We start from the raw sequence: 12,471 nt of genomic DNA, 5'->3' as shown, positions 1-12,471 counted from the left end.
ATTCATCTGCACTCGGTTGCCTTTGGCTTCCGAGTTCCTCCGTGTCCTTTCCTCTCCCTTTTTTATCGTCATTACAACGTAGTTCCGGGCCAACTAGTGCCCAATTCTCACCGAGGGAGACCGACTCTAATTCGGACCCGGTTGTCTGGTTGCTCAGAATCAATCTCGACTTCTTCCAATTCAACAGCTGGCTCAGGGCGAGGTATTACTGTCTTCTTCGGGGGCCTTTCCGTGATCTCGTGGACCTGCATCTCATGCTTGCCCATCCCTCGGCAGGCTTGTAGGTAGCAGTCACGGGCGACCTTCCGGTCGCAGCGTACCGTACCTATTCCATTAGGCGTGCGGAATTTCAGGCAGAGGTGTTCGATTGAAATCAGAGCTCCTAGGTCCTCTAGACCCGGTCGGCCGAGTATAGCGTTATGCGAGCAAGCCAGATTTACCACGATGAATTTCATACTGAGTTTCTGTACGTTTGGATAACTGCCAAGCTCAACTGGTAGGGTGATGGATCCTTCTGCCTCCACCGAGTCCCCGGTGAAGCCGGCGAGTGGAGTTTTGACGGGATTCAACTGTTCTCGGGTCAATCCCATTTTAATGAAGGTCTCCAGATATAGCACATTAACGCTGCTCCCGGTATCAACCAGGATTCGGCGAACGACTACCCCCTTGATATCCATGGCTACGACCAACGCATCTCGATGCGGCGTTTCTCCAGCCGGTAAATCTCTATCGGTGAAAATGATGGGCTCTCGGCACGCCTTCTTAGGATTCTCCTCGCGCCCGTACACTGTCCCAACATATAGCTGTCGAGCCCAGGCCTTTCGAGTGTTTGCTGAGTCTCCACCTTCCGGCCCGCCGACTATCATGTTGATAACCGGCTTTTGGCGCCACTGGGCCTCGTCCTCTTCAGATGCCGACTGCTTGCCCCGTCCGCTTTCGGCGGGATCCTCGTCCCCTCGACTGGCCGACCTCTGCCTCCATTGATTAGGAGGCGGGGTTCCTTGTTGGATGATACCCTCCATGATCTTCTTTAGGTAAAAGCATTCTTCTGTGCTGTGGGTGTAAGATTTATGGTAACGACAATATTTAGAGGTCTTACCCGTCTCTTCGTTCGTCGCGCGATCATCAATCGGCGGAGGTGGAGGCGGAGCGACCGCTTGTATCTCATGCACCGGCCGTTCAGGAGCCGGCCGGTAGGGGTGTGCGACGGGCCGGTCATATGGCCGCTTGACTTCAGGTCGTCGGGTTACGTCCGGGCGCCTTTCCTTAGTTTTGGCTCGCGTTCTCTTTCCATTAACGGATCCGCCGACTTCATGCTGCCGTTTGTGTTTCATAGCCTGCTCTGTGTTGGCCCTTTTGTTGGCCATATGAATGGCTTCGACGTAAGTTGCCGGGCGATTGTCCCGCAGATCTCGATATAACTGACCAGATCGCAGGGACTCGATGAAGAAGGTGAGTGCCGTCTGGTCCTCGACCTCCTCTATAGACTGGATTTCTTTCTGCCAACGGGCCAGGTAAGTTTTTAAGGACTCGCCTTCGTCCTGATGAATGTCGCCTAGGTGTGTCAGATCTTTTTGCGATTTGATATTAGCGGCATAGTGGCTCATGAAGCGGTCCGCTAGTTCTTCGAAGCTACGAATCGACCCCGGAGGCTGCGCCACTAGCCACCTTTGTGCCGGGCCTTTTAAGGTGGGCAAAAAGGCACGACACATGACCGGGTCTCGAACTCCCAAGACCTGCATTTTGGCTTGGTAGCTCAGCAAGTGCTCTCGAGGGTCGCCAGTCCCATCGAACGTGGCTTGCTCCGGGAACTTGAAATCACCCGGTATCTTAAAGGCCATGACCTCGTCTGAGAAGGGTAAGGCGGTTAATAACGTACGTCCTGGGGTTTTGCTTTTCCCTCCATCTGCTCTTTCAGGTTTCGCACTTCTTGGACTAAATTTGCCACCTCGACCCTCTCCCGGGTGTGGTTTCCTGTCGATTCCGTGCTCTCACCGACCTCGAACTCGGCCGGTTGGTCATGGTTGCGGACGGGCCGCTCTATGCGACGAGCCGCAGTCCTCGTTCTTCTGGTACGGTTCTTCTCGCGTGCAGTTTGCCGATCGCGAGTAACTAACGGGGCACGACTAGGTTCCTTCCGACCCAGTCGTTCTCTTGCCGACTGCCGTCCGGCGCTCGGGCCCAACCGAGAATGAATGGACTGTACCGGCTGGCTCTCGGACCGGCGGTTCTGTCGCCGGTCATCAGGCCTATGAGACGGCTGCTGATTGCGAGTGACGGACTGTTCTCTTACTCCTCGGCTCGCCTCGGCGCAGGCACGCCCAATCGCGCGTAGTTGCTCAGGCGTGAGCTGCACCTGAGGCGCTGTTGATTCATCGGTGGTGTTGGCGGCGGCGTTGTCTCGTTTTCCCGGCTCCGAGTGTTTCTCCAATTCAATTGGTTTCTTAAGTCCGCCCCCAGTCTGTCATCGTGTCGGCTTAACTCTTCCTGACTTCCTGCCATGTTAGAAGCTTTTCTAATCTTCTTGCGACCGAAATTCTTCTCGTCGTTTCTTGAACTCGCCTCGCTCAGGAGGACACGCGACTCTTAGTTTCGATCCCCACGGACGGCGCCAGTGATGGTTTTTGGGTTTTCGGGCCCAAGGAGGTCCAACACAACCTTTTAGCTGGATGATACACCTTTCAATAAAAATGTATATTTGGGTGAAGCACTTTGTCTATAACTCGTCTTACTTTTTTCTCTCTCTCCCTCTCTCTCTCTCTCTCTCTCTGGGTCCCTCCTCTTACAAGAGTGGAGGAGCCTTTATATAGCAGGCTCCTCCCCCATTGACTTAAAGGCCCTTAATGGCCGACTTCAAAGCTAATTACAGCGCCGAGCCGTTGGACGCCATTACTAGGTCGGCCAATGGCTCTCACGAGCCTGTAACGGCCTGACCGAGTCCTGCTTTCAATGCCCCAACGGCTCCCTATTTAAACGAGTCTCTTTAATGCTCTCAACGGCTCCTTGAACCGAGTCTTTCCTTGGGTTTGGGCCCCGGTCGACTCCTCGTCCTGGCCCAAACCCCACTGGGCTTCTCCTAGCAGTTCTGAATCAGGTCTCCGTGCTTGGGCCTGAACCGACTCCCGGGCTCGGCCCAAGCGCCCTATGGGCTTCCTTTGACACCAGCCCACCTTTCTTGTCTCGGACCTTTTCTTTGGGCCAAACTTACTTGGGCCGGGGTCCTCACCCCAAGTTTTGATTAGCATATTTTTAGGGATTTGTGTGCGATTTTTATGGACTTAAATCACATCAAATATTTACATCTCTCTTTAGCTTCAGCCTTTTCTCTCTCTTTCTTCCTTCCCCGATACACCCTCTCCTGCTTCTCCGCCAACCGTTCTTCTCCGACCATTGACCCTCGCATGTAATGTGTGCTTCTCGGCCGTCTGTTTATTCTCTGACCATTAACTATTGTTTATCCGTCGCCGGTGCCAGGTTTTCTCTCTACACAATGGTGGGTTCAACGATCACTCATTCCAAGCGTCGGCGTTCATCTTCTTCCGCGACCCATTTAGGTATCTTCGACTCGCCTGTTGTTCTAGTTTCCGTTTTTTGGTTATTTATCGAATTTGAACTTTTTTTTTTTTGCTTTTTCCGGGGGTGGGGGGTGTTGCCGTCCCTAGTGATTTTAATGCGTGGCCAGTGGGGCTTTGGATGGCTGGGGGTTTTTTTGTTGCGGCGGGCTTTTGGGGGTTGTATGTATGTGTTCGGGTGGGCTGGGGTTCGGGGGGTGTAGGCTCTGTCCGGCGGCGATCGGTGGTGGGGTTTTTATGGTTCGGGCTGCTACCGTTTTTTTTTTTCCTGTTTTTGTTGGGGTTGTGGTTTATTGGGTTTTCCTTTTTTTTTTTATGCGTTTTACTCTGGCTGGGTTACTGCAGTCGGGGGTTTGCAGGTTGTTCATGTGTTTACTGGGACGGGGTTTTGGTGCATGGTGGTGGGTTGGCAGGTGGGAAAAAAGTTGCGGTTTGGTCCATTTGGTGAATAGTTATTATCACTTCTTTCATTCCCAGTAAACAATTTTACAGGAATAACGTTTTGGCTACTGTTTTAATCTACGGGTTTCGATTTTGGTGCATTGTGTTGTATGGGAATGGGATTCGGATGTTCATGTACTTTGGTCGTGTTTACTTTATATATATTTTATATAAGGTCGGGGTTTTTTGTTTTGTTTGTTGAAACATTACGTGCGTGTTGTTGCTAATGATTCCTCACTGTCGGTCTTGTGGATTATTTCGCAAATACCAATTCGCACACACCCAAAATGGAAAACGCACACGCCATATCATAAAATCGCACACACCCATTCGCACACACCCAACAAAAAATTGTGTTGTACCTCCACTTTGCCGGTTAGATACTTATTGTCTGTTTCTCTTGTTTGTTTTTAATTATGTGGTCATTGTGTTGTGCCTTGGTGTGATTTAGTGAATGAGTCTATTTTTGTGGGTTTTTATTTTTAATACTTTGTTCTTTCACCATGTGTTTTTTTTTTTTTTTTGTATATTTGGGAGCATAGTCAGTGCATATTCCATGCAGTTGGTCATATAGTGTTTTGTTTGAAATTTAGCGGGTGCAAGTCACTGTTTTAGCGTGTGCGGATTATCTTGCTTGTGGGTTTGTTTCATTTTTCTTCTTTTTTCGACCAAAAAACTTATTTTGTTCGCTGTGTTCTGTTTAGGGAGCAATTCTATGGTCGTTGTAGGACTTCCCGGTGCAGCTCCACGTGTTGATCAAGTAGATGCACCACCTCTCCCCTGTCGTGGTTGTTACCAATGCTAAGGGAGATCTGCCTTTGGAGGGTGCTCAAGTTGCCCCCGCGGCGGATGATGGTGTTAAATTCCCAACAATGAGAACTCGTGCATCTCCAAAACACTTGGGTTTGCGGTCTAAACACCAAAAATAAAGTGGATTGTGGGGTGTTTGCGATGCGTCACATGGAGACGTACGTAGGACAATCGCTCGCTTCCTGGGTTTGCGGTCTAAATAGGGGGGTGCACGAGCCTTGCTAGCATTGCGTGTGCGATATGCTGTGAAAATTCTTATGTTTCATAGAAACACTCATCGAGAATCGAATGTCAAAAGTGACGGGGCTGCTCATTGATCTCCAGGATGTCTTTCGCGAATTTTTTAGTTTAATCTACCGTTAATTAAGGCTTATTGCTTTATGGTTATTTCTCAAGTTACCCTGTTATATTGTTTGATTTTGGAATCTGGTTTTCTTTGAGAATTTATGCACCTTGGGCTAATTTCATTTATACTGAATGAATTATTTGTTCGATACCATTTTTATACTTCATCCACTTTTCACTTAGGTTGCATACACCTACTCACTCCCACGCACAATATTATGTTACATAATATGACTTCGCGTTGCTCATTTATGCACACACGATTGTCTTCTAGTATATTAGTCATTGCTTTTGTATATTATTGCCCCGGTTTTTTTCTTTTTTTTGGATAAGTGCAGATTTTTAGTTTCAGTATTCAATAATATGTGAATGTTTTCAGTGTATGAAAATATTCATACCTCAATTACTACCAAACCTAGTTCCGTATGCGATTTGCACACATCCGCATTCATCAATGCACACCGGTTGTGACGCACCCGCTCTAACACATCGGCGCACACAATTAACGGCATTCTCCTATTAGCTAGGGCTTCCACTTTGGGTTAATCATAATTCTCTGTTTGTTAGGGTGATCAAATTTAGCAAACCCGCCAACTGCAGCATATTGTTTGTAGAACTTAATCCCATTTTCAAGTGAATCGAAATTCTGTTTCTCATATGGTTTCAGCCTCTCCTCACACTCAGTTAACCATAGCTTCGTTTCGCCCAGAGATTCACCCATCATACAATCTTGCCCAGTTGACTTGTCTCCACTCGATACTACACCTGTGACACAATAAAATTACGGATACATTTGTTAATATAGCCCATTACTCGGATAAATATCCAACTGAAGCATAGCTACATCCACCCATTTCGCCCACATCTCCTATTTCTCACTGCCCGTAAAAAAAAAAAAAAAAAAAAAAAAAAAAAAAAAAAAAAAAAAAAACTAATATTTTCTTCACTTGCACCTATTCGCACACACCGGATCAATGTCACGCACACACCATCAACACCCCCTTTACTTACTGCTACATGTCAACAATTTCTTTTGACCAGTGTATTCGAGCACCCAATACCCACTACATTCTGCTAATCCAGCTTTACGCACACACCGATTACCCTGTACCTAAACAAAAACACGACTCCCCTTGCCCAAAAAAACCCATAAACCATTTCGCCCACAACAAAGCAAACACATACATACGCATTTCCCGAAAGACGAAGGCACTAAGACGCACACACCCATTCTAACACATGCTCGCCTGACCCAATCCCTCCATACACTAAGTCGCACACACCTAATCATAAACTTGCAAACGCCTTTCCAAAAGACGTTCGCACCAATAGCAACACACCAAACCAGATTCTTGCATACACATTTCCCAAATAAAACACACACACCATAACATGCACACGCCTTTCCCAAAAAACCACAATCGCCATTTCGAACACACCTAAACAAAAACACCTACAGACCAACACGCACACACCAAAACCGAAAGTTGCACACGTCGTTCCCAAAACACAACCCCTACAACTCGCACACACCCTACCAATAACATGCACACGCCTTACACAAAAGCCCCTCTACAAACACGCACAGACCAAAACCGACAGTTGCACACGTCGTTCCTAAAAGACAACCCCTGCAATTCGCACAAACCAGACCACTAACAAGCACACGTGGAGTTGCACATGCCATTTCGCCTGAATGCACTCACCAACGTGGAAAAAAAATAAAAGAAAAGTCAAAAACCACATACCCGTGTTGTTACTCGCCATTCACAAGCTACCATGGATGTCTCCCTCAGGGTTCTATGCGCTCTGTACTTCACGTTCTTCTTTCATTCAATAATACATACTACTAATTACCATTCACTTCCCCCTAATATTAGGCTAAATATTCCAATCTTATTCTTACCAAAATTTACCACCTTAATACAATCACACTCTTGTCCTTATGTTTAAAACCTATCATTAATTTTGTTATTTATCTCTTTTAATCTCAACCATCTATTTGTAATTAATTAATGGCCATGATTAGGCCTCATGAACTCATTTTAACTAGAGACCTCAAGAGAACCAAAGCATATATATATATATATATATATATATATATATATATATATATATATATATATATATATATATATATATATGGTAGAGTTCCGGTGAGAACATGTGCTTAGGTGAGAACGTGAGAACACATCATGTGCATCCATCTAATATTTTTTAATGCGCATTTGCACACACTTAATCTAATCTAGACCATTAAAAAATATTAGATGGATGCACACGATTTGTTCTCACGTTCTCACCTAAGCAGGTGTTCTCATATGATCTTAAATATATATATATATATATATATATATATATATATATATATATATATATATATATATATATATATATATATATATATATATATACATACACACACACACACACCAAGAGGGATTGAACTTTAAAATTGTAATCCCACATACCAAGGAAAAAGATAAGAAACGAAGGATCCAAGTCGAGCGAAGCACTCTCTCCTTAAAACCGATGCCTCACCTCCCGGATGTGCTAAGAACGTTGTGATGTCGGTTTCCCAGGATAAAATGAATCAACGATACTACATTCGAGCACTCAAACAATAGTACCTTCGGTGAACTAGAACAAAGGCTTGAACACAAGCTATTTTTTGGAAGAATGGGCAGAGTTTCGGGATGAGATAAGACAACTTTAGAAGAGAGAAAACAATATTTTTCTTGCTTCTTGTTTCGTGTTCTTGTTCAAACTCACTGCCTAAGCTTAGCTTTATATAGGGATTTGCAAAAAACCTAGCATTCATGGCACTTAATAAATCCAATTTATATTTCGATTATAACATTTGAAATGGTCATACTTATTATCGTAATAATATTTATAAGTACGAAATCAATATACAATTAATTCATACCGACTACAATGACTTGTTTCAAAATACTTGAATGATCGAGAAGCTCGTACAAATCAAAAAAATTTAATGAAATGGGATCGAAAACCGCACTAAAATAGTGCAAACACGAGTCATTGCATACAAAGTCGTGCATATAGCACGACTCGTGTATATTGCACGACTCGTGCATATAGCATCAAGTCGGTGCATAAAGCATCAACTCATGCTGTGAGCACGAACGGTGCTCATTCTCCAATGCACCCAATTTTAACAGATTAAGCTTAAACCAAAGCTTACCAATTTAAGCTGCACGAGATGTGCTGCCAGCACATGCATAGTGCTTTAATTAACAATTTAAACACTAGCATGCCAGATTGGCACAAAACGAAAGTGCTACAACGAATCATAATAGCATGAATCAAATGCTAATCTTGATTAGCATTAAGCTTAAATTTTGACTTCTCTCAAATAGGTTCACTTTGAAAATCAATTTCTCATTCACCTATTATCCATTTTGAACGTATAATTTATCAATTTCTTCGTCTCACTACGAAAAACCCGAATCCACTTTGACCCAATCCAAATCGGTAGTGGACCCCCACACATATATTTGTACAACAAAATAGCCATTCAAAACAACCATTTTTACTAAAATTTCTAACACATTTAGTATGCAAATTGTAAACATTTGGACTCGGGTCCACCTTGCAAGGTGTACCCGGGTCTACAAAATAATTTGCTACTGTAGTTCGGTATATTGCCGAACCAAAACCAAATAATATAATGTATCAATAATTTTTATATTTTCGTATGTTAATTTTTTTTTTTTTGAAAAATAAAGTTGCAATAAATTAATGAATGAAAGCAACAATAAAATTCAGAGGGACAGATTCTCAGTACAGCGAGCTAGCCTAAGCAAAGGCTGCTGAAGCAAGAGTATGAGTATGGAAATTTAAAGCTCTAGAAACTAAACTAATAAAACAATAATCAAACGTAGACATCGCTACTCTACACTGATCAATGGTGATCCCAACGTAAGATAAGACAGGCGTGTGAACAGATAATAGACTGTTACGGAGCTCCGAACAGTTTGTGAATAAGTCTACAGTTTGCACCCTCCGGTCCTTGAGCCAAGACATCACCTCCTTACACGCAAGGGCCTCCGTCATCAAAGGTGAGAAGCAGTTCGCAAGCAAATCATTGCATGCTGCTATGAAGCTCCCATCATGCGCTAATAATACTGCCCCATACGACGCTGAACCCGACGCCGGCCTGAATCCCGCGTCGAAGAAATATTTCGGGCGGCCTGAGGACGGAGGTAGCACAACAGTAAAGGACGGCTGCTAGTTTCGGCCAATCACATGGTTCCGATTTTGCAGCGCCACAACAGCTCTCCTCTAGATCACATTCGGTGATGGCAAGATTTGCTCCCAAACGGCTTGGTTTCTGGCCCTACAAATTTGGTATAACACTGCCACTACAAGATTAACATTATCCTTAGCTATGGAACACATCACACCACGTAGCCACATAGTAAAGGATTCAGCTGCAATATTTGTGATTGGAAAGGAACATTCATGCCAAACAAGTTGAGAGTATTCACACAAAACCAAAGCATGCATAACATTCTCATGAACTAGCCCACATTTTGGGCATGTAGGGGATCTACATCAACTCTCTTTATAATCAAATTCATAGTTGTGGGGAGGATATCATTAAGAGCTCTCCAGAGGAAAGTCTTCCATTTAGGAGGAACATGTAGCTTCCAAATGGAGATCCATCTATCAAAACCCCTAGGGCATCTTCATAATTACCAACAATATGCCTATACCCACTTTTGACTGGGTAACAACCCCTAGGGTCCATATACCAAAGCCAATTATCAACATAGTCTAAACTAACTGGGAGCCTGGATATACGAGCCATGTCCTGAGGGTCAAAAATATCATAAAGAATATGTGGATCCCATGTCTTAGTTTCTTGATCAATCAATCCTGAAACCAATGCACCACTCAACTCATCAGGCATAGTAGTTTGAATTAAAGTGATTGGCTCATCTGGGAGTCATGGATGTCCCCAAATTAAAGTAGCTTTGCCATCCCCAATTCTCCTCCTTACACCTCCACAAACTAAACCATGAGCAGCCATAATACTACGCCAACAATAACTCGGAAAACTACCCATAGTTGCATCATAAAACGAAGATTTGGGAAATTATCGAGCCTTATATACCCTGACAACAAACGAGTCAGGAGTGGTTAAGAAACATCAGGCTTGCTGTAACACCGCCGATTTTCATGCCATTTTAAACTTAAACATGCAAGATATTCTAACCATAAGCATAAGAAAAATACAGCGGAAGTCTAATTATATAAAACTGGAAAACGGAGAGTGTTATGCCACGTCCACACTAAGTGAACGCACAGGCAACAACATCATCAACATCAATCTAAGAAGTCTATCAAAAGAGGCACACAGGCCTAAAACACAACAAAAAGAGTCTGGGGGACTAAACTAGCCATCTCTATATCGCGCTCGCCACTACTCGGAACCTGAAAAGCACATAAATAAATGGGACGACGCCCGGTCAGCGAATAATGCTGGTAACCCATCAATACACGTTAAGTATCATACATAGATAGTATATACAAAATCATTTTCGAAACGGAATACTGTATATATAAGTTCAAAGCCAAAGATAGAAGTTAACCACAGGACTCTATATCACTCACAACAAGGATAAAGGGAAACACATCCCAAGACACATCAAGAAGTGACAACGATAACACAAGAAAGGCTCAAGGTGTATTCTACCATCACTCAGTAGAATATCACCCGACATGCTCAACACAAGAGAATAAAGAGACACACATTGGCAACACATGCCTTCGTGACATCACTCGTCACGAATAGAGAAACACACAACAGCAACACATGCCTTCGTGACATCACACATCACGAATACAGTAATCCTTCCTTATGCCCTGTTCCAACCTTATGGCTACCCCCAACCTTATAGCTAGTTCCAACCTTTACCTCCAGGACCCTTGTACATCCAAGTCCAACCTTATTCATCCGGGGACCGTCGTCCCCACTCCGACAATCTCCAACAATACCACCGATTTCATAGTACACAAGGGTACCGATCACACACATGGCCACAGCCTCTCAAGAAATACGTGAACCATACACACAGGTCACAAACTCCATAATCACGTCATGGCCACCACGAGGACCACTGCCGTACCTTGGTGACTAATGTCCCATTCCATTAATCGTGCAATCCAGGTACAACCACACACACGACACCATCATAGGAATCAATCAACGGATCACAACGAAGATATGAAACCATACTCAACAAGGAAAGGATCACAATCCGACAACAACGATGATCAACACAATTCATCATCCACAAAAAGGAAAGGACAAACCACACACGCTAGCATTTAAACACTGAACTAGCATGCTTATCAAACGGGTAAACAAAACATAGTTCCGAAGAACACACAAGACTCATCATGGTTCAATGAATCACAAGGTTGAACACTTAGCACGATTCACGACACCAAAACCTACATGGAATCCTACCATATAGTTCTAGACATACGAAACATCAAGAAGACACTCAAAAGCCCAACAAAAGAACATCGGGAAGTCAAAACATCAATTACCGAGCCAAAAGAATCACTGAGAACAAATCCCCACACAATCACAATACTGTACCCGCGGGTGGGGACACGGGTGGACCCCCGCCCGTGGTTCCGCCCGCGGGAACCATGTTCCTCATCACTCGTACCCCGCGGGTGGGGCAACGGGTGGACCCCTACACAACCCTATACCAAATAATCGCTTCGGGGATTTTCAACACCAAGCTCAAATTCAAGTCCAAAACACCCAAAATCTCACCAAATACAACAAAATGACTTGAATCAAAGGAATAGCCAAGCAATGGCATGCAAGAACCCTAATAACAAGCTCTAGATATGCATTTTCATAAGACAATGCATCAACACTCCCATTTCATAGCAAAATCACAAGTAGAATCCAAGAAATCTTCGTATAGGTAAGTAAAATAGATTTTGTAAAGCATGGGTTACCTCTTGAAGACTAAACATTCACTTATAACACCTCTCAAAGCTCCTAACAAGGTTCACCTTCGACACCCACTTCAAGAACACAACAAAAGACCATAAAGATTTCATCTTTAGAAAAAGATACCTTAGAAAGCACTAAAAACACAAAAGGAACATAGATCTTACCCTCCTTGATGCTCAAGAGTAGGAAAGGTGGAATCTTGGAGACAAACTTGGAAGATATTTGGAAAGTCCCAACTTAGCTTGAAGGAAAAGCTAGCTAAATTTCTAGAGAGAAGGAAGAGCTTTTGTTTTGAGT

The sequence above is a fragment of the Ipomoea nil genome, unplaced genomic scaffold (genome assembly GCF_001879475.1).
Source record: "Ipomoea nil cultivar Tokyo-kokei standard unplaced genomic scaffold, Asagao_1.1 scaffold2494, whole genome shotgun sequence".
Lineage (NCBI taxonomy): Eukaryota > Viridiplantae > Streptophyta > Magnoliopsida > Solanales > Convolvulaceae > Ipomoea > Ipomoea nil.
The sequence above is the reverse complement of the archived record's forward strand: the minus strand, read 5'-3'. Positions refer to the sequence as shown.